The sequence below is a fragment of the Homalodisca vitripennis genome, chromosome 1, assembly GCF_021130785.1.
Source record: "Homalodisca vitripennis isolate AUS2020 chromosome 1, UT_GWSS_2.1, whole genome shotgun sequence".
In the NCBI taxonomy this organism is placed as follows: Eukaryota; Metazoa; Arthropoda; class Insecta; order Hemiptera; family Cicadellidae; genus Homalodisca; species Homalodisca vitripennis.
Window position 1 is genome coordinate 143,266,768 of NC_060207.1, and position 22,573 is coordinate 143,289,340.

A 22,573-nucleotide genomic window follows, 5' to 3' on the forward strand; every position below is an offset into this window, starting at 1 on the left:
CTTTATTTGAATTCAATGTAACACATAATAAAGGGCGGTCTTAAAATCAAGGTCTGGTAAATGAACAACTGGATAGTCAATATAGACTTAGTGATAAGTCTTCGGTTAAAAAATTAGATAGTTAACCGAATTTGATAGTGCTACTGGACAAAGTAAGTAGTTTGATAGTCAAAGTTAACTCAATGATAGAATTCTATTTTAAAACTGAATAATTACGTACTGTCTGTAATAAGATTTCAGTCACCATTTTTGGGGTGTGACGAGTTAGGTCATACAGATAAAAATTACCATTACGATCGATGCCCGACTTTCAACTGTCGGAGCTGACCGGGCCAATGATTTGGGCTTGTAATGCTGCTCAGCTCAGATTTTGAAAGTGGCTTCAGGTCATGCTGGAATCTGGTTTCTTACTTCATCTGGCATCCGTTCTTTGGTTTAACCAAAGGCTTCTAAATGACCTAATCACCCTTGTGTTGGTATAATATCATTCTAATTTCGAATTGAAAAACCGATTACATCAGGTTATCAAAGAAGCCTTCACTGCAATTATCATGGTTCCAATTTCATATATATCTTTAAGACTTTCGAGGATTTCACTGGTCATTGGGTTATTAAACATGCTACTTGTTAACACTCTGGCTACCAGGCAGAGCAGTGTCGTATATCTGGATGCTCATTACTCACTACTACTGTAAACTCTGGTAGCGAATGTGTTATCGTAACATTGAATCTTTGATAGTAATACCTTTTTGGGACTTTGCCTTTATTTATTTCATGACAACTGTTTAAATTAGTCAGATCATCTATGCAATGTATTTTAACATTATTGCTCAATCGTCGATTCAATTTCTCGAGGATTCTAGTACGAACAGTGTAATGACCTACAGTTTGGACATATTGGATGCTTACCCGCTGTGAATGCTAAAATAGGAACTGTCTAAGAATTTCACTCGTGATTAGAAATTTCGGATACGGCAATAAATGATTTTCGAAAATGAGATCCGTCCAGGTCAAAAGTCAGAGCAATAACGGAATATAGAAACGAGTTAGTAGCGATTGCAGAATAATGGCTTCGCGAACTCTCCAGGATGGAGTGATGGATCGCCCTGGCTATTGATTCGTTCCTCGACCCTAACATAATACTGTACAGTTCAAGCCCGGCCTACATTAAGAATGGCCGGCCTACAGTTTACAAAATTTACTCCATGAGTTGTAAACCCGCTGCACTGTAAAGTATAGATGGTGTTGGTTTCCTCAATTGCTTTTAATTAAAAGCATTACTATTATATTTATGAGGCAACTGTTGTTCCCACAGTTTTTGTAAGATGTGTTGTAGCCTGCATGTCCGTGACCATTACCAAGAGGTAGTATATTTTGTACAGTTACGATTGTTAACCACAAGAACCCAACCGTACCTCGCACAACATTATAATTGATTATGTTCAATATCGATTAAATGCTCTGTTAATATCCATGTGGTTCAAAACCCAAACCTACATATGTCGTACACTTATTCTAAATAATTTCTTATATTGACTCGTGGTATATGATTATAGTTTTATAAAAGAACTTAAGCATCCAACGAATTCTAGGTATTTATTTAGATAAAATATAATTACAATCATAGTAGGTGATGTCTTCAGCTATGACCTTTATTTTTAAGAACGCAATATTAATTCTAAAACAATAATTTCTCGCGTATTTGTTATCATGTCAAGGATTAATGCGACTGGATTTTGTATATTTGCATTTTTAATGTGATTGTTTGTACTTTTGTCACAGATTTTCCTTTTTTTGCAGGTACGACTTTGATGTGGAATATTGCAAGATTCTACTGGCTTTTATAAACGTAAGCAATTTTGACTATCTTATCTCATGATGTAACAATGTGTATGTAGAATGCAATATTGTACTGATTTATTTTTTAAATGTACATTTGACCATTAATATAGTTGATAAAACATAATATAAATAAATATCAAAAAGTTGTAGTTTCATTTTGTTCACATAAAACATTTAAAATATGCAATAAGGATTAAAAATTATTGAAAATATAAACTGAGTTTTTATGTCCATCTTATCATTTATAAATACTTCCACCCAAAAATGTGTAATTAAATTTGAACTTGCATTTGCACTCACTCTCTTTACGTATAACTGTTAGATAATTAATTACCAGTGTAATCAAAATTAAAAGTTTGTCCACAGTTAAATATGTTTTAGCGTAATCAAATCAACCAATGTGCTCACACTACTTCGTTCCCATCGTGAATTTAATGTTTACCGTTTGAAAAGAAATAACCTTTCCAGGCCACCAATTATACCGGTTGTATGCACATATTACCTACGTAGGTAATCTCAGCACATATTTATCAGAAGTTTTGGTTATATGGATGGACTTATAATAAATCAAATATAAAAATAAAATAAAATTCGTAGGCACTGAAAAAAGGCATATGTGTCGATGAAAATTATTGAATTAAAACAACTAATTAATTTATAATATTACACACACATACACGCGCGCACACACACACACACACACACACACACACACACACACACACACACACACACATGTATATATATATATATATATATATATATATATATATATATATATATATATATACATATATATACATATATATATATATATATACCGTTTTCACCTTGCTCCTCCTTGATTTTTATGTATATTATACCTCTCTTGTTTCATTTGTAGATTAGTTATAGGTTCGATAATAAAGGTTACTCAAGTTCTATAATCATTGCTAACCGAATGAAGCATCTCAATAGCAATTCTAGACTCACGAGATGTTTGTTTCTGTATTCTATTTGGCTTTTAACAGCACACTAATTCGTAGACAATCAACAGCACGTCTTACATTGTGAAGTGTTTAGGATACCCAGTCTTGCCTGATAGGCACGTCTTCAAAGTATTGTAGATTAGTTATAGGTTCGATAATAAAGGTTACTCAAGTTCTATAATCATTGCTAACCGAATGAAGCATCTCAATAGCAATTCTAGACTCACGAGATGAATGTTTCTGTATTCTATTTGGCTTTTAACAGCACACTAATTTGTAGACAATCAACAGCACGTCTTACATTGTAAAGTGTTTAGGATACCCAGTCTTGCCTGATAGGCACGTCTTCAAAGTAAAAGATTCTGCAGCCATCAGGTAGAACCCCAAAATGGTAAACAATGGACGTTGTTAACAGTCAAGATGGAGACGGTGCTGTTGGTTAGCCAGATGTTGCTATCACATCCCTGACAGCAAGTTTTGGAGTTCTCTTGTGTCGCTTATATAATTGTTGTGCAACATTAACTTATCAAACTGTAAAATGGAAATCAGCTCTTATATTAAATGGGCTTCTATCCGTGATCATATCCAACTGGACGTTCGAATATATTCAGTATAGGATGAATATTAAGCAGAATATTGACCCGTGATTAGACCTTAGAAGAGAAGCCAACCAGAATATTAGACGGACTTGTATCCACGAGTCATGCATGGCTGCCCAATTATATGCAGGTGGGGCGGAATATTGACCAGTGACTAACCCGCAGAAGAGAAGTCAACCAGAATATTAGACGGACTTGTATCCACGATTCATGCATGGCTGCCCAATTGTATTCAGGTGGGGCGGAATATTGACCCGTGATTATACCGTAGGAGAGAAGGCAACCAAAATATTAGACGGACTTGTATCCACGAGTCATGCATGGCTAACCAGTGGTGCTCAGGTGAGGCGGAATATTGACCCATGATTACACCGAAGAAGAGAAGCCAACCAGAATATTAGACGGACTTGTATCCACGAGTTATGCATGGCTAACCAGTGGTGCTCAGGAGAGGCGGAATATTGACCCGCGATTAGACCGTAGAAGAGAAGCCAACCAGAATATTAGACGAACTTGTATCCACGACTCATGCATGGCTGCCCAGTGGTGCTCAGGTGAGGCGGAATATTGACCCGTGATTAGACCGTAGAAGAGAAGCCAACCAGAATATTAGACGGACTTGTATCCACGACTCATGCATGGCTGCCCAGTGGTGCTCAGGTGAGGCGGAATATTGACCCGTGATTAGACCGTAGAAGAGAAGCCAACCAGAATATGAGTCTCGGGAACAATGGGAGAATGCGGGTGAAATGTGCAACTCTGGATGGATGGCTGTAATACCCGACTCGACCATCTAATATCCGATATACCGCCCCCTCTACCCCCTGACCTAACCCCTCGCCGCTTTTTAATACCGGTATCACCCTTTAAAACTGCTACCTCCACCTTAGACGCTCGTTTTCATTAAAATATTACTCGGGTGAGGTCTCTTCTTCTTCCTGTATCCTTAGTGATTAAAGTGTTGCACTCGTATTAAAGATATTAAATTATTCAATTACGAAAGTGTTAATTATTTTATTCAAGCGTCTTTGTAGAAACCAAATAACTTCGGTGTACAAAAGGATTACAAAATGTTATCATATTAAACCATGTCATAAAAATTAAAGACTATATAACATAAAAAATAATCCTTATAATAACTATAAGTCCAGTCTGTTATGAATGTCTTAAACAATCATTAGTACATATTTCAGTAATAATAAATTCGTAGTGGACAGATTTGTATATTTATTCAATGAAATTAATTAATTTGTGGTTGTATAGCACACGATTTACATTAGTTACGATTTCTTATTATAAATTACATAATTTCATGTAGTTTAAAACATAAAGATTGTATAAAACCAAGATCATGGCGGAGGTGGCAACATATTCAATCTCAGCGGTCCATACTTAATTAAGGTATATTTTGAGACACGTCTCGCGCCAAAGAAACTGTTTGTAGGACACGAGCTGTGTCAAAGCTATAGTTGATTAGCCCAAAGGGTGGGGAGGGGACATCAGTATGTAAATAGGAGATGTGTTAATTGGTTAGAGAACCTCCCCACTCTGCCCTCCCACCAACCCTATCTATAATTCGTAGCTAAGATTCTGAATACAAAACTGTTTTACAAAATGCTTATATACTCATAATCTCGTACTTCCCAGTTTTGGAATGGCATCATGTAATAGAATTATTTTGTCTTGTCAAAAACTGTCAGATTTAAAGCTCTCGGCTTGTAGTACGAAACGTGCCTGAAATTTAGAACATACCATACTTAATTTTATTTGTTACGAACAGTTCAAAACATCACGTAAAACAACGTAAAACACACGTACATCACGTTCTCATTACGTATAACTATTTCCAGCTTTAGGCGAATACAATTACGAAATCTGTATTTGTCGCGGATATAGTACGTAGAATATAACGAAGACGTTCTTAAACATTACAAATACTGGTAGTAATCAATTATGTATCAATATCGTCAAAACTTCGCCAATATACTACGTAGATATTATTGATAAAACATAATAATAATTTATATCCTGTTAAAAAATTCTATATTTAGATTCGAGGTAGTAAAAAGGTACACATTTTAATATACTGTTATCAATTGTGTGTTCCATTTCCCTTAAAATGAATGTATCATTAATTAATCTTAGGAGCAACAGAAAATGACACACAAAATGGATTTGAGTAAACCAAATTAAAAGTAATTCACTAGTCCAGTCAACAACGATTTGTAAATAGGCTCTTAGTTTCTAAAACCGTTATTTACCACTATTCTTTCAACGACCACTGCCCCCGCGAATCGCTGCTTTAATCGCCCTCTCGCGGAGAAGCAAGGCGTTTAACTCTGAAGAGTAAAACATCGCTTGTTGTACAAAGCTGCATGCATGCGATGCCCTTACTCCCGAGTCTAACGCCCAAGAGCCCACGCAGGTCGCTGTCCAGGGCCTGGGAGGATTGGACACGAAGCCAGCCCAGCTCGCTGCGCTCTCAAGGCCGTCGTCCAAATGAAACAAAGCGAAACAAAACCGGGCCGCGGCTCTGAGGCTGGCCTTGAGCGCGTGGACTTGCCTTGTTACGGGACTCGTCGTCGCCGGCCGGCACAGTACTTTATATCGTTACTAGTCAACAAATAGTAGAAATGTACTTAAGTGCTTAATATATCTCATCGTTACTACTTGATACGGCTCGATAGCATCTTATTTGTCATCGGTCGATTTCAAATACTACTTATTTTCATGAATTACATGAACATAGCTAAAATTTCATACCTTACAAATAATAATACTATTGAACATAGTTCGACCATAAGTAGATGAGAGATAAAGAACGTGTTTAAAATATGGTTATGACGCAATATACAAAAGTAGATAGTCTCTGTAAGTATACTTAAGTAAATTGATGAGGCTAAAAATTCTTTATCTTTTTATGTTCCGCTGTTATCTAGCTAATTAACAAGACCAGCTAGCTCTCCATCTGTTGTTTATACCGTTTAGCCAGTACTTTTGTACTTAATAAATATAACATAATTTGAAATTGAAGTAAAAACTTTTTGTAAGGAGGGAAAAATATAACCAACATGTGTGGAATAGTTCTGATATCCAATTAAGTTCCACTGTTTGTCTTGCTTATCTACAAGACCAGCGTTCCGCCAGTCCTTATTTTGTTTACTTCTCCCCATAGTTGGTAATCTTTAGTATCTATGTTTTACTTGCTGTGTGGCACGTAAGTTAAAATTGAAGTTGAAATATGTGAAATAGTTTGTGAAGATGAAAGAAGAAATGTGACGAACAAGTGTGGTATAAATCAGGTACCCAATTAAGTTCCACTGTTTGTCTTTCTTATCTACAAGACCAGCCAGACCTTATTTTGTTTACCTCTTCCTCTACCTTCATTGTACGCTTTATATCTAGATTCTATTTACATAATGACACTTAAGTCTGGATTGAAATTAAAACTTTCTGAAGTAGACTGGATAGATGAAACGAAAATAAAGACAGCTAGCGAAGGATAAATCTAATACCCAGTTGTGACATGCTGTTTGTCTGGCTTATCGAATAGATTAGTTCCCCGCCAACCTTATTTGTTTACCTCTCCTACTAAGAGGTAATATTTAGCATCTATATTGTTCACATGAGCCTGGATTGCGATGGATAATTAAATGAAGTACTCTAGAAACCACTGACGCAATGAGATCAACATGTGTTAAATAAATCTTATTTCCAATTAAGTTCTGCTGTTTGTCTGGCTTATCATCTACAAGACCAGCTTTCCGCTAGACCTTGTCTTGTTTACATTTTACTCCCAATATGTGTACTCAGTTATTTTTATCGTTCTTACTACATAAAACACAAGTCTGGGTTGAGGTTCAGAAATATGAAGAGATGTGAACACAAGGTGTGGAACAAATCTGATATCCAATTACGTTTCATTGTTGGCCTGGCTTATCTACAAGACCAGTTCTCCGCTAGACCTTGTCTCGTTTACATTTTACTCCCAATATGTGTACTCAGTTATTTTTATCGTTCTTACTACATAAAACACAAGTCTGGGTTAAGGTTCAGAAATATGAAGAGATGTGAACACAAGGTGTGGAACAAATCTGATATCCAATTACGTTGTTCGAATGAGATGTACTCAGTTATCGTTCTACATAAAACACAAGTCTGGGTTAACATATCTGATATCCAATTACGTTTCATTGTTGGCCTGGCTTATCTACAAGACCAGTTCTCCGCTAGACCTTGTCTTGTTTACATTTTACTCCCAATATGTGTACTCAGTTATTTTTATCGTTCTTACTACATAAAACACAAGTCTGGGTTAAGGTTCAGAAATATGAAGAGATGTGAACACAAGGTGTGGAACAAATCTGATATCCAATTACGTTTCATTGTTGGCCTGGCTTATCTACAAGACCAGTTCTCCGCTACTGTTTATCAGTCACACCTCGTGAGTAAACTCTGGCATCCAAACCATTTATCTTGTATTTGCTGAATAATTCTTATATCAGTGATAAAAAGTAGTAATATGTTGAAAGTGCTGGGAGGGATAAAATGTAACGTTTATTTATTAAATTTATTTACAATTTTTAGAGTGTTTACGCTAGTAAAATCAAAATTATAGTTTTTGGGATATTTTTACAATCAGCCTAATCTGTCTGGTGAATTCTGCTGTTGTCGCAATATAACCGTGTCAAGCTCAAGCAACGTAGATTCCTTATGGACGTGTGACCGCTGAGAGATCCGTCCTTGCAAGCAAACATCCTACCCGGCCGATGATGGTGGCCGGAGGACAACTTTAAAAGCTGTCGGGGTCCTGGCTAAGAGTTAGATGAATTGTTAGCTTTCATTTTGCCTATGTAAAGTAAGACATTCTATAACTTTTAACTTTAAACATCACTATGAGTCCAAGATGGCATACCAATAGATCTTGCCAGCAAGTGAAATGTGTGTATAAAATAAATAATTTTAAACATATTTTATATTTTTTGTTGTTTTTTGTTAAAACCAAAACGGTCAGACCATTAGGAAAATGTTCCATTAGAAGGTATATTTGTTGGTTTTAAACTCTATACAATATAAAACAAGTTAGTGCCTACTTATCACCGGTCGAAGTTGTGAATGAGGGGTGTGGGGGGAAGAGAGGACTTGTGTAATGAATGTACGGCACACAGGTGCCTTGTGGGAGCCAAGCCGACCAATTTCACGCTACATTTCAACTGCCTCCTCGGCCATTTCAAGAGACTTTCAGGACATTTTCCCATGCGTTTCAAGATTGTTTCTACCTCAATAACGAATATTATAATGAATTTAATCGTTATTTCCAAACTTAAACTGCATTATACTCCTGAGATAATTTTCAATTTGTCATTCTCTATATAATTGCCTAAAACATACATATCAGGCAGTGTAATTCTATTACCATTTTTATTGAACCATTCAATAAGTGCTTAACTTGTCCCAATTATACATTTCTTTCACCGTAGAATAGTCATCATCAATATCTAAATGCTGTTTTGTCGCAGTGGCCACGGATCTCTGTCCATTGCCGAGACATTCTTCATCTCTCTATACGATCTACGTTTCATCTATTCCATTAAGGAATGCTTGTTTTGTAGGTATATTCTTCTATGGATGTCAATTATTGTTCACTTGTTGATGTTAAATATAACTACATGAAAGCAACATTCATTGATTTATTGGAGTTTTTTGTCGCATGGTGATTTATTTACGTCTACTTGTTTCATTTTTTTTTCTTGACGTTATTCTTCTGTTTATTTTTGTTTAGCGCGTTATCCACGACATTAATCTCATTACCATTTCATCGTTCAATTCAATGACAGTGACAATATTCGCCATCTAAACGGACACAGTGTATTTTTTTCCGGCAATCTTGTTTTCGTCAGTTTTTTTTCATGCGGTATATGAAGAATTCAATGAGCAGGTAAAGGTCATAGAGATTAATGGAGGAGAATAGTATGTTCTGTTTGTCATTATTTTTGCGGATTAATTAATTTTTTTAGCACAACCAATAATGCTTTGTATTTTACCAGTAAATTATCGCTACAACAGAAATTCGCTTTCCAGTTAGACTGTTCCTTTATATAACGGTTACAATTTCTACTCGTCAAAGTAAAGTTTTCCACCTTGAAACTATTCAAAAGTTTTAAACGTGCTCTGTCTCCTAACGACTTCAAGTTCCAACTCCGGACTTGTCTATCGCAGGCAAGACGTTTTCAAGTGGAACACGTTCTAAAATCGATGGTAGAATGCAAAATTTCTGAATATTTTTCATATGATATCCCTCAAGGAATAAGTGCTAAATTAAGCAATATTAATGTAGATAGTACGTTTCGTGTAGGTATCACGTCACGTTTAAGTACTGATCGATTCAAATCAGAATCAATTAAATGCTACCTAAATAAATTACATTTCTTCTTTTAATTGTAAAATCGGCTTGATTCAGTAAATTAAGCTTGTAAGAACAAAATAAGTGACCAAAACAAATAAAGTTGTTGCATCAACACATGCCAGAAGTAAAGTAATGTAAACTTCATTCTTCCTCGTTTGGTATTGCGTACTCTCTGGACAGAATCTTAGTTACATTTATCTTAGTTACGTAAGGAGATTATTATAAAGTAGGCTACAATTGTATTTACGCAGTTACTAGCCCTAAGAAACCGTGATAGGAATCATGGACGTACAAAGCTAGTGACAAGGAAGGCAGTTGGTCCCGCTAGAAATGAACAAATAAGTGTTTATAAAAGAATGATGCAACACAAAGTTATGTACGACGACGGCGAACTATCAACGTTTACCACACTGAAAATGTTATATAAATATATATATATATATATATATATATATATATATATATATATATATAATAATTATATGTCTAAAACTAGCAGTTAAACGCATTTCGCACGCAATTTAATTCTGAAAAACTGGGACTCCATGAGCATATTTTAAAGATGGAGCCCTGATATCGGAGAGTAAAATTGTGTTTTACAAGTACCTGTGAAATTTCTGTCCGGTGTTTCATGCTACTGTATCCAATAGGTCCAACGATTTCAATAACAATAATTGCAATCATTGAACTGTTTTAGGCCAATCATAAAACTAAAGGAAGACTAAGGTTTAAGTCCTTAGCTTAAAAGTAAATACACTTGCGATAATGGCATTTGCCACGGTTGATTAAAATCCTTGAAAATGAACCACAACGATTTTCTGTCATCAATATAATTAGTGGTGGTCCTAATAATATTATAATCCTATTCAAGTTATATAATCTTTGGATGTTAGAACTCATATTAACTGATACTCTTATCAGATGGTAAACTGGCTCAGGAAACATATACATGATGTAAATAAATTAACCTGAACTAATATAACCAGCAGTCTAATTCAGCCTAAATTAACCAGAAGTTCCAACTCACCTGCTGTGTGGCGTGGATCACGTGTTTCACCAGCACATGTGTGTTGTGTCTTGGTTTAACGATGACATTTCGTATGACTTTAGCGCTCGGTATATTTTCTATTCGGGTATGTTACGGTTATGTTTCTGTTTTCACGTGCAACAATTTTAACTTTGACTCCTGCTTGTTCATCACCATGATTGTTACTTGCTTACGAAAGTTCCATAAAGACATATGTGTTTAAAGATTTAAATCTAAAGCCGATATCGCATAGCAGGTCTCGATCGTTTAAGTTTTATAGTTTTACACGTGAAGAAGAGAGAAGATTTCAGTTCTGGAAACGTTGGGATCAATTGTTTTTAATATTTTACGATGGGAAATGTGCTTAATCCTATTTTAATAAGAAGTACTAATATTACTATTTGCCAGTTACAATGTTGCATCTCTTTCATCTATTAATATTTATTGTTATATCTTGCTGCCTCCCGTTGTTAATTAAGTGGAACATGTATTTAAAAATGGTTTTATTTTATAATTTTAAGAAACCTTATTTGGAGAGTTTCGTCAAAAACATTTCAGCTTATGTAACTAAGAAATTGGTATAAATGCTGGACCTTATATTTATTTACCAAAATACTAAATCGGGCCAGCACGATCACAACTTTATAGTTGTCTGTGTTACTGACGAAGACAAAAACCAATTGATACTTTAATAAAATGAAACCTCAATATAATGTTGAGATTTATCAAAGTGGTCGTATCAGTTTCTGTAAACCCGTTACCTGTTGACTCCGGCGCGGCAATAAAGTGGTTGTGGGCGGTATTTTAATCCGGAGGGAGGCTGCTAGTCGGAGATAAGCCGGCGTCTGCTCAAACACTGGATCTTTGTTGGAGCTGGCACCTCTCTATCAGGTAGCGTCTTTTGTCGCACCCAGACGTATTTTAGTGTAGGGAGTACGTGTAATACCTGTTTCTAGTCACAGACGGTTAATTGCTGACGTAACAGAACTCGTTAAGAGTGGAAAGTATTTGCCGACATTCTCTGGAGCTTTCTACACCCTTGTTGCAGACTACACGGCCATTTGGCTTGCGGCTCTGCTGTAATGCGTGGACTAATTAATTAAGTATGACGCTCAACTTGGAAACTCAGTTTTAACGCGGTGTTCTGACGCATTTAACATTACCGCCGGGACGTTATTTGCCTTCACATCCAGCACAGCTTTTTCGTTGTCCGTAGTACTTTTATTTAAATTTGTGGAAGGAAAACTTTGTACGTGAGATTGGATAAACTTTGTCGTAAGGGATCTGTACATTAACGTGATTTAGAACCATCAAAGTTGTTGTAGTCTGATTGAGATAACACGATTCATTTTTAAGCTTCATTAGACCAGAATGAACGATATTAGCCAGTCCCGGACAACTGGATTGTATTTGTTTGGCGCTAAACTTTGCGATGTTGAACAAGCAATTTAAGTCAATACACTACTACTGTATTGTCAGTCTGAGGTCTGTTGGTGCGCAAAAATTATTAATGAAATATTAGCGAATTTAGAATAAAACTTTAGATATTTTGACTGGAGGCGGAAAGATGTGACGCGCCTAATAAAGGTCAGTCAATTGTATAAAATAGGCAAGAAGTGCATGGAACGGTGGAAACATGTATGTAGATAGAATATCATATATAATCTGTATATTACGTTATTCTGTCCCATCACGGGTGACATGTCCGGAAACGGTCCTAGACAGCAAAAAATGTCATTTCATTCAATGATTTACTTTACTACATCATATCAGTACTACCATTCACAGAATTTCATTTGATATTACATTTAATATAAATGAAAATGGACGATTAGAGGAAGCTGTTAAATATATTATCAAAACCGTTTTAACTGTTTTATTTACTATATGAACTTTTGCTATACAACACTTAAATTTGTGTAATAGTTGATACTGTTATATTAAAATTTCGATAAATGTATAAATTACTGCTCTACTATAGCTTTAAAATAATTTTATATTTAATACCTATGTGTAACGTCACACCCCATATCAGTTTAAATAAATGCGGTTAGTATTTTCCATATACAATATCCAGCTGCGAATAAACAGTTAACAACACACCTTCGTCCAACAGCTCAAATGAAATATACGCTACTATAGTTTCAACTTCTAGTAAGTAATCTTTTGGCGTCAGTAAGTACTAGCATAAAAACCGAGGATTATCCATCTGGAGTCGACTTTGTTTAAAATTTACAAACACAATTAATAAATAAATACGAAATATACAACATAGGTCTGTCTCTCACGAATTTGATATTTAATATTTAAAACTGGGTAATTCCAGTTCTCAGTGCATCGACGTAATGAGCATTAACCTGATTGGTCAGTTGGCGAGACGCTGTTACGATTTAGTATTGTTTACTACAGTGAAGAATCCAGATGGATAACCCTCGATTTTAATACTTATTGGCGCCAGAAGATGGTCTAATAGATGTCAAAACTATATTAGTGTATATGAGACTATAAGAATTGTCACACGAATCCAGATGTATAATCCTCGATTTTAATACTTATTGGCGCCAGGAGATGGTTTAATAGATGTCAAAACTATATCAGTGTATATGAGACTATAAGAATTGTCACACGAATCCAGATGGATAACCCTCGATTTTAATACTTATTGGCGCCAGGAGATGGTCTAATAGATGTCAAAACTATATTAGTGTATATGAGACTATAAGAATTGTCACACGAATCCAGATGTATAATCCTCGATTTTAATACTTATTGGCGCCAGAAGATGGTTTAATAGATGTCAAAACTATATTAGTGTATATGAGACTATAAGAATTGTCACACGAATCCAGATGTATAATCCTCGATTTTAATACTTATTGGCGCCAGGAGATGGTTTAATAGATGTCAAAACTATATCAGTGTATATGAGACTATAAGAATTGTCACACGAATCCAGATGTATAATCCTCGATTTTAATACTTATTGGCGCCAGAAGATGGTTTAATAGATGTCAAAACTATATTAGTGTATATGAGACTATAAGAATTGTCACACGAATCCAGATGTATAATCCTCGATTTTAATACTTATGGCGCCAGGAGATGGTTTAATAGATGTCAAAACTATATTAGTGTATATGAGACTATAAGAATTGTCACACGAATCCAGATGTATAATCCTCGATTTTAATACTTATTGGCGCCAGAAGATGGTTTAATAGATGTCAAAACTATATTAGTGTATATGAGACTATAAGAATTGTCACACGAATCCAGATGTATAATCCTCGATTTTAATACTTATTGGTGCCAGGAGATGGTTTAATAGATGTCAAAACTATATCAGTGTATATGAGACTATAAGAATTGTCACACGAATCCAGATGTATAATCCTCGATTTTAATACTTATTGGCGCCAGAAGATGGTTTAATAGATGTCAAAACTATATTAGTGTATATGAGACTATAAGAATTGTCAGACGAATCCAGATGTACAATCCTCGATTTTAATACTTATTGGCGCCAGAAGATGACATAATAGACGTCAAAACTATACTAGTGTCTATGAGTACTATAAGAATTGTCAGACGAATCCAGATTTATCATCCTCGATTTTAATACTTATTGGCGCCAGAAGATGGTTTAATAGATGTCAAAACTATATTCGTGTAGATTACAACTATTGATCTACAACTATTAAACTGCTTGACGAAGGTTAATATCCAATATGATTGATCAGTAATAAACTGAGTTAATACGACTTATTAACCATTTTTCAAATAAATTTCAATCCATCGTCGTTGCTGTTTGTAAGATCAGAAAATATGATATGATTTGGATTGAATATGTTTAATTCAAGAACATTAAAAACCTGCCAATATATAGCATGGCCCTGTCCAGTAAGAAAACTCCTAGTTATCTAATTTTATATTATTTTTACTAAGTTAAAATAATTTGTAGAGGTGAACTATGTAAAAATTATGCTCAAGCCAACACTTATCCTGCTTAATAAAGTACGGTAATAGGTGGGTAATTTTGGTCTGTACTGCTGCCATAATTTGAAATGCCTAACTAAATAATATTTTTACTGAGCAAACAATATAACGTGATACTATCATATGTTTGTTACCTTGGTGTTATTGTGACATTATTCTTATCTTATAAAAACCTGTGAAATTAAATATAACTATTATGTGCTCCAATTCTCAACCGTTTTCTTATGGACTACCTTTCTGAAAATGAATCACCTTTAGCATTAAAACATATATTTTTTCCTGAAATTTATGTTCAGTCTACATCCTTCATTTCAACTGCAATTAGCAAAAGATATAATGCCTTTGTTACCTCGAGAATTGCATATTACTTACATTGCTTATGAAATACTTTTTAAAAGCACCCAGAAATGTATTTGTGAAAGCAATTAGAAGAACCTCGAGTCTTTTATTTTCTATTTGTTCTCTGATAGTAAGCCCAAAACTATATTACACCGTCTATAGTCCAAAATATGGTGTATTTCATATCTACTAGATTCCACTCATTCCCGTTTGCTACTAAATCTTTAAGATAAGGGAGTGCGGTTTTAAACCTGAATACAATATTGAACGTGCAATACCATTGTAATGTGGAATACTCTAGATGAATTATTCAGTGTATTGTAGATATCTGTTCACCACGTGGTCTTTGACACGCTCAGCTACGCGGGTTGTCAGTTGAGGACTGTTTAATATTCGACAGGGTTCGAGCAGCAAATGGAATTAGGGTTTATTTGAACATGTTTATACTATATATAATATCTTCCCATAAGAGTTTACCAATATACTTCAGTTGTAATTTGGGATTTACAATCTCAACACCAATTTTAAGTTGTATACCATATTTTTTTTAGATTTTACTATGATTGTACTTGTGTAGAATAAGTAAGTGTTTTTTGCAAGGAATGTCACAATGTCTGCAATTATTCATCAATGTATCTTGGAAGTGTTTAATTTTTTTATTATCTTGTACCTCATCACATGATATTGTAAAAGATAATATGAATTTAAATAGTATTTTAACACATAAAATAACAAAAGAGCAGATTTGTTTATTTGGAAAATGTGGGAATATGCGTAACATTTTGGAAAGGCTAGTATCCATTTGAAAAACGAATACACTTTCTTTGTTTTAGCTAGCCGTTTGAAAGTAAAGTGTATGTTATCTAACAAGGAATTGTAAAAACTACTACACATTTCATCACACTCAAACTCAGTGATAGCAAGATTTCGATCTTGTCATTATAAATCAACATTTCTTATCAGAATGGAGTTCGTGGTGTATCGTGATTTACGCTTCAAGTATATTGACCCTTTAAATGGAATACTGCTTATTTATACAGGGTGTTATGGAACTATTCAGATATTTCAGGTTTCAGACTGTAAAGGATCACTATTTCAGAAAAAGGGGAAAGGGTTTTTTTAATTTTTTGGCCAATTTGAAGTGTGGTGCATAGAAGTAGTAGTTATCTGTACAATGGATTACGAAAGCACTTACACGTCTTATATGTATGTATATATTTGTGTAAACCTGTAATTCTTGACGAAACATAACCAAATTATGGAATGGAATTGATGAATAATGGAATTTAGACAATTTTCTTAACGGATTTGTTATCGTATTTAAATTTAATCAGTTTTGGTTGAGTTAGCATTCTTTAATTTTTAAATTTAGCCTTTCATAATAGTTTTCCAAAGACAACAAATTTTAAAAATTTGTATAATAGCACCACAAAGAATTATAAATATGTAGAGTACTAACTTCGACAATTTTGTTACCTTCAAGGAGTGGCGTTTTTTTTGTATTGGTTTTGACTTAAGAAAATATAGTTTTTTTACAAAATACTTACTTAAGTCAATTAATGTTTTATAAATAAAAATATTAAATTCCCCAAGTTAGCCTTTTAAGTAAATGCTGTACACTTGTGTATCTTATCTTCAACTGTATCTCCCTAGGGATGGCTGTAAAATGCTTTTAAATATTGGACTTTTCTTGAGGAACATTCAGGTCAAATATTGTCGTTTGTCCGAAATCGCAGACTAGGCAAACAGGCGAAATTCTATCCGACTTAAAAACAGAAAAACAAAATTACAATGGCACAATTTGAAACGTAGTGTTTAAATTTAATTGTTCGTAAAACTTCCATACGGACCGACAATCAAAGCGTTTTAGACATTACAAATACACGTTATTTAATGTTTTTGTACGATTGAACCTAAGACATAATCCCTTAAATATCCTACAACATTTCTGAGTTGAAACCATTGCTGACAAAGACAACTACCACAAGGCAAGAGCGAAATGTAACATTATATGGGGAGACGTCCCAGGATAACTTACTGGCTGTAGGGACGCCATAAGTTAAGCAGATATCTGCTGTTTATCGTCGGTTTCGCTTTATGTCTCTCGCCTTATCATATTTACGACAGTGACCTGATCTTAACGAACTTCAGTAAATCCACAGAACATATCGTATGTCTTGATTATAGAGGCATATGTCAGCTGTAAATTTGGCGTTCATCAATGTACTTTCTGTTTCTGTGCTAGAACTCGGTTAAATAGTGTTTCATAACCCTTAAATATCACTATCTAGATTTATTGTTTTGAATCCAGACAAACACAAGTAGTATATGTTAATGGGTATCGATTGAATAGTCACAGTAGTTATTTGTATAACCAGACGTCTCACTGAGGATAGTAGCAAACACAAGTAGTGTATGTTAATGGGTCTTTATCGATTGAATAGTCACAGTAGTTATTTGTATAACCAGACGTCTCACTGAGGATAGTAGCAAACACAAGTAGTGTATGTTAATGGGTCTTTATCGATTGAATAGTCACAGTAGTTATTTGTATAACCAGACGTCTCACTGAGGATAGTAGCAAACACAAGTAGTGTATGTTAATGGGTCTTTATCGATTGAATAGTCACAGTAGTTATTTGTATAACCAGACGTCTCACTGAGGATAGTAGCAAACACAAGTAGTGTATGTTAATGGGTCTTTATCGATTGAATAGTCACAGTAGTTATTTGTATAACCAGACGTCTCACTGAGGATAGTAGCCTAACTAGTAACAGAGTTCAAAACTAAGCTCCATGTCCCGTAAATTGTATATATTGCAGACAAAATATAAATTTAGGCAATTGAAAGAAAAAAATACACTCACAAGAGGGGTTTTCTTAAAAATGTAATTTTGTATGCATAGTTGAGAATAAATCAACTATCGGAGAAGATTTCTGTCAGGAAGCCCACTTATCATTTGGTAACACATTTCCTTGTCTCGCTAAAATAATTTCATTTGTTGAGTCTGTATTTAATAAACAAATCAAACTACGATAGAATTTATTTGGTAACCATCGTATTTATTTTTAAGGATAATTGGCACTGTGGTATTAAATTTTATAAAATCCCTCATACCAAATTGTACCTATATACATTAATATTGTTCATAAACTTGTCATGCAGTATTTACACTACGAGGTGAAGGGTTATTAAGGCCCAAAAATTAACTTTTTGAGTTCATAATTAATATGCCGAGTATTTTTTTAATTTAAAGGACACACAAATGATTTTATACTTTAAACCGCACAGAATAATGAATAAAGGCTCGTCACATAAGGTGGGGGTAGAGGTAAACTGTTAAGAACATCACGATCAGGTAAAGTCTGAAAGCTCCTTTTGAACTGGCAAAACTATATGTTTCACTAACATTATTAAAGAATACGAAGTTGGGTCTCAGCCGGAGGGGGAAAAGGGACGAACCTGAGATGAAATTTCCCTGGTGTCAAGTCAGCTCAGTTTACCGTTAGCGCCCCTGTCATCCTGCCCCCTGGGGCTCCGCAACCATGTCTTCACCGCCGGGGGACATCGGCTCAACTCTTTATACCTCAAGTCATTTTACGTATTTCATATCCTTGTAATTCTATTGGGATACCTTCACTTCTATTTTTATCGTTACTCTTAATATTACATATTTTTCAAATGTAAATTTGAGTTCATATTAACTTAGTTACTTAAGTGATAATAATAGGAATTTAAGATTCCATTTTAAAACTGATTTCCTTCGTTTAAAATAGAATATTTTTTATAAATATGGAAAATAAGCTCAAATGATTATTTTTGCATTCTAAAATATATAACATTTGATAAACCTTTGATATAGTAATATATTGCAATTATTACTGATTTCTGTAATTTATTTAACATTAACTATTTACATTTCATGAGTCGTACTGTCGGCGAGATGGTGATCGTGCTGTATCACATATTGTGTTTTACATATTGCAGGCACTATCTGTACTTTACTCACAAATTACTTCACGTTTAAAAACAAATTTTAGAAATACGCTATAAACCAACAATTGATTTCTGGCTCTTAATTTTAACTGGACAAAGAATTTATAAAAACTTTGCCCATAAAAATGGTAATGAATACAAAATATGATTTCAACTAATAGTTGCTAGTGTCATATGTGTAGTGAGGTTTATTTTAATAAAATGTCTTTGTAAATGACCTGCGTTATATCTTCGGGGATGTCTGTTAACAACATTTCTTATACTCAAATATAATTATCCTTTATAATTCACTACTATTAGTATTGCACGTTAATAATACGTTAATCAGTCCATAATGAGACCTTCTATGGTATTTATTTCATGAATATTATTTATAGTTTAATTTACGACTTGGACAAACAACATTGCATTGAACAAAGCAATAGCAGCTGCAAAAAATATCGTACTTATCTTTCTGCTTGAACATAAAGCTGAAATGGGTTTGATAAAGAAATTTAAAGGTATTTCCGTACAAGATCGTTGGTAGTGACACAAATATATTTGCTACAATTCAGGACCAGGTAAGGACATCTCAGTCCGGCCAGAGGCAATCCTTTGTCAGAAGTTTGCTCCCGGTTTATCCGCCATTACATCCACCCCCACCCCACCCCCTCTTACTTCTCCTGACCTTTATTGTTTCCACTAACTAACCCTCACTCAATTATTCCTCATGAAAAGATTGTTTTTAAATGCTAATTTGATTTTAAACAACCCCCACGCACCAGGTAGTCTTTTGTTCATTTGTTTTTTGGCCTGCAACCAGCACAGCGATTTAAAAGAATTAAAATTAAATAAGCAACCTTTTAAAACGTTTTATTCTAAAACTAGTTTGTTATCATTTAATTTAATACTCAGGCAATTATATATGTGTGTATGTATAATCAAATCTAATAAAATTTAAAAAATACATATATGCATAAAATAATAGGTTTATATAGTTTTTTGTAGTTATAATATTGGTTATCATATATAATATAGGTGTATGCAAATAATTTTTCAATGGAATTATTATTTTAATGTCAGTATCAACGTTTGTTGTTTATTTATTATTACTTTGCTAGTTTAGTATATAAAGATCAATTTATCATACCTGGAGGTTGGATCATGAAGTAGGAGACCCAAATTAATCTTAATTAAAGACTATATTCTAAAATACAAGTAAAAATATATTTGAAATTAAATATCGAGGTATGACATTGTACAGAAAACTGTAGGCGTTCTTTGCTGCATTTGCGGTTTTTAGCTAAGCAGACGACAACGCTTCATTCACAAACCAAGATAACAGGTTAAAACCAAGATAAAACGTAGCGGTATTTCTCCTAGTCAGTAAGTTCGCCTTACTTGGAAGGCTTACAAAGAAATGCCAGCTGCTGATAAGCTAAACAAATGTCAACATTTTTAACGGCAAGGATGAGGAAACTAATGAGGTATTCGTTACCGTTTCACTCTTGAATGTAACAATTGAATACACAAGTACAGGACGTCTGAGTCAGAGATAATAGTCCATCAAAATCATAATTGAATTCCACTTTGTACATAAATAAAATGATGGAAATCTTATGTCCATAGATTTCAGTTTTAACTTGGATAACTATAAATTAGACACGTGAATGGATAAATGACAAGATGAAATCTATAGAAAAAATTCCTCTAAGAAAGATATCAATCTTAAGCCGCGATAGTTGTGTTGAAGGCCGAATGGGAGTGTATCAAAATTGTTAAAAAATTAGCAATGATATTTTTCTAGCATATACATGTTCTTAGCTTTACACAATTATAAGAAATATAAATGTTAAATCAGCGTCAGCTAACCATATACAGACTCTTAAAGGGACAAACTACGGTCGTCGGTCACTTTGTCTAGTTGTTTGGCGATGACAGCTACTGTTATTATATCCGACGGTCGGTTTTAAGTGTATCATACTAAGAAAAATATAATCTAAGAATAAAATTATTTGTTCCGCTCTAGGTTATCGTGCACGATGATACGAGTACAACCGTCGATATTGTACTTGCGGGGCATAGTGTAGCCTTAACGAAATTGTAACTCGATAATCCAAAATCTCTGTAGCGTTCTTCGATGCCAGCTGAATACTTTGACCATTCACTGAACAAAAATTCAGATTCCCCAAAAGAATTACTTTTGTTTATTACCACCAATTGTATGTATTGAAATATTTCACCATTTTTGGACAGATTTAAAATATAACTAAAATGTATATTTTAAATTGAATCCCACACAACGAATTGAAAACATAACATTTGCGTCTTTTTCATTATCGACTACGGTTTATTTCGGCTACCAAAAAAAATTTTAGGCAAAATTAATGTTTTCAGGATTTCAGGCATTTGCTAATGTTGTTTCTCATAAAATTATTTTTGCACCTGAAGAAGAAGAACATTCAATTCCTCTAAATTTGTGTTCTACTCTTGTAAGACATAACGATGGCAAACGTCCGAAATCCTGATTATATTAATTTTGTCTTAAATATCTTTTTATTAATGTTGACTGATTAATGAAAACTATTCCTTTTCAAATCATGAGAGTGTAGAGCCACATTGTTTAGCTTGGATTCCCACCTGGTTATACTGAATCCATATTACAAGACATTTATTTAATTTATTTCACTTTACTCTAATTTATGAAAATATTTAATTACGTAACCCGAAAATATTGTATGAAATGTACGTTTGTACAGTTTTTACAAGTTATTATTTTTAGAGCTAGCATAAATCTTTTTAAATCGTTCCCGAAATACATTAATGAGATTACATTATGTTCTAGTTTATCTGCAGCTTACGGTTTAATTAACTTGTACTTGATTCCCTCGAGACCTTAGTGCCGTCTGGATAAACAGTTTGATATTCTGTTACAGTCGTGATAGTCGCTTAAAGCCGATTACTTCTTGTTCAATGTCGGATTCAGCCGAGACGCAATGTCAGGGCGTTGTTATCAAATATAACTGAGCAGTTTTCCAGTTTATTAAATAAACTTCATTCTTTTCTTACAAGTCTCATCTTTTATTTTAGTTCATGGTGGCATTTAAAATTTGGTCGATATGAAATTCTTAGTGAGAACTGGCATCAACAGTTATTGTAAAATATTATGTGGAAGATAATACCTTTATCTGGGCTATTTCTTTATTCGTGTCACTTAATATTTAAAACTTTATTGTATTTCTCTCGCATCAGCTTCATCATTTTTATACTCCTACTTTAGCACAATTTTAGACTAGAGATTCTCGACTTTCCTTGATTGTCACTTGATACCATCACTATGTGTATCACATTTTTGTAAAATCAATCCAATTTGAGTCCGGCCAAACTTTTACTCAAAATTTTTCTCAGTGCAGTAAAAGT

At 34.0% G+C, this 22,573-nt stretch overlaps 1 protein-coding gene across 7 annotated transcripts in view; it reads left to right on the forward strand.

Moving 5' to 3' along the window:
• Positions 1-22,573, forward strand: part of LOC124372611 (RNA-binding protein Musashi homolog 2) — a 225,402-nt gene that overhangs the window by 58,013 nt on the left and 144,816 nt on the right. For 2 of the 7 annotated variants that reach the window (XM_046831023.1, XM_046831033.1), the window contains exon 2: positions 1,801-1,849. The exons of the other annotated variants lie outside the window; for them this stretch is intronic. The gene's annotated coding sequence lies outside the window, so the exon portion shown is untranslated. The remainder of the gene's footprint in view (positions 1-1,800; positions 1,850-22,573) is intronic. 7 annotated transcript variants of the gene reach the window in all.